Genomic DNA, 2,086 nt, shown 5'->3' on the forward strand with positions numbered 1-2,086 from the left:
CCGGCTAAAAGGTGATGAACTCATCTCGTCTCCCGTCCCGTCCTGGCTCTTGCCTTACGCTCCGCTTTTCGGGGACAAATTATGTTCACCATCAAGGGAATGTGCTTTTATAATAGCTCACAGAGTTCACAGTTGATAATACCAGTTGATTTTTTTTAGTGCGATGATAATGTTGCCCCTCGAAGAATAATGTGAAATTTTAACTACGGGAGTAGTTTTAAATAAAAGTGCTCTCGCCTACCCCTGGGAAATGACGAAAATTTTGCAGGACTTCTTATGGACTATCCAGGAAGGGCATCCGTTATTCACCGTTACGAAACTGCCAAATCCTACCGATGCAATTTAAGCTCTGATAGCGCCTGGTAGGTAGGCCACATCTTCTCTACTGTACATGCTCGTAGCGCGGGTTGGCCTACACCGAGTCTCGCAGGCGCCGAGCCTCCGTAATTTGCTGAATGAATCCAGCGAAAGGCGGTAAATGTACTTTCTGCACAATCCTTCAGCCTTCCTATGGAGGTCCTGAACGAGTCCCTCGGAGAGCAGGAACTACTACTCTGAGAACAGCCCCGGCATCGACTGCAATCGACTGAACTCTTTTGTTTGTCCTATTCAATCAAATCAATAGACCTTCGTGTTCTCTCTCCTTCGGGGGGAGTTGGCGGGGGCCTTAAAAAAAAATTGTCATGACGTTGGACAGTCTAAATCGAGTCAAAAGTTTTGGAAAAGGGAAAGTATTTCCGGGGTGCAGCTGGCAGCTGGCGAAAGGCTACAAGGGTAGTTTCAGCACCGCCCCCTACTTCCACCCTCCTTCCCTACCCTACCGCTCCGCCACCGTCCCTCATCATGCCAACATAAATTGACAGGGAAACTTGTTTGCCTACGCCTTGCCGACTCGCACATTATCCCGTCTGCGTGCCCCACTGCGCGCCCTCCGATCTCCTTCCTGCCCCCACCCCACCCCCCCACCCCTCACTCCCCGGGCGAAGAGGGGTCCGGGGAGGTTTGGGGGGATTTTCGGAGCAAACAACCGACGCACCATTTATCTTCGCCTGTCGGCGATATTTTTTTTATTTATACGTATATATATATCCGACAGTCGTGGTTGTCGGGCCGTAGCCGTATCCACGAGGGAAGACCTCAGAAACGCTCCTCTCCTTCCAGAAAGTCATAACCCGCGTCGTGGGGCCCCGACACGCAGAGTCTTCCTTTGCCATATGCCCCCCCCCCCCTCAAACCGACCTTCAGCACCCTTTTAACAGACTTGACTGCAGTCAAGGGAAAGTACGTAAATTACATCATTAAATACGTGCGTACCTCTTTTCACGGCCCTTGCAACTCACAGGCACACCAAGGACTTTAAAGGTGCAAATAAACTGGTTCATAATCGCCTGCAGCTAACATTTTTGTCTGAATGGATTATGTGCTATAATCCCCCCCCCTCCTCCAATAAAAATAAAATATCTTGGCCTTTTTCAAATTCAATTTAATTAAACAGGTGCAGCCGGCGTAAATAAAAGCAAAAAAAAAAAATGTTCATTTTTTAAAAATCTCCCGCCCTTTTCTTCTAGCCGTGCCGCCGCGGTATAATAACCCGGGCGACTTTCAATCACAAAACTCTTTCCGCGCTATTACCTCGCCATCTCTCTCATCGATTGACCGGCCCCGCCGAGGAGCGCCGCCGCGCCGAGTTTCTCCAATTTCGCAGTCGGGTCATCGTTCCACCCTGCTGACCGCGCAGCGCACCTCGCCCAAGGGCCCCGGTCCCCCGCCCCGCCCCGTGTGGAGAAGGTCAACCCTTTCCGTCTCCCCGTCCTACACCCTGTCTCTCTCTGTTAACTCCCCGATTCTCTCTCTCTATCTCTCTCACATCAGTCCTGTATTTTTATTTATTAACATTTTTCGCGCTCTTTTTTGTACTGCCCTCTTTGTTTCTCTCTGCGTTTCTTTTCTCTCTCTTTATTTTTATCGCCACAAAATCCCCCTTTTACTGGCGCGTCCGGGGGACGCCCGCGACTGTGGCTCCGCATCCCGATCGCTCCGTGACGTACTTCCTCCTCACTCGCTCCGCCCTACTCCGCCCGCCCCG

The 2,086-nt window shown here is 51.0% G+C and overlaps 1 protein-coding gene across 1 annotated transcript in view; it reads left to right on the top strand.

Moving 5' to 3' along the window:
* Positions 1-2,086, top strand: part of LOC113214622 (sodium bicarbonate cotransporter 3) — a gene marked incomplete in the record, with an annotated part of 35,136 nt that overhangs the window by 2,201 nt on the left and 30,849 nt on the right.

The sequence above is a fragment of the Frankliniella occidentalis genome, unplaced genomic scaffold (assembly GCF_000697945.3).
Source record: "Frankliniella occidentalis isolate FOCC.00 unplaced genomic scaffold, Focc_3.1 Scaffold5, whole genome shotgun sequence".
Taxonomy (NCBI): domain Eukaryota; kingdom Metazoa; phylum Arthropoda; class Insecta; order Thysanoptera; family Thripidae; genus Frankliniella; species Frankliniella occidentalis.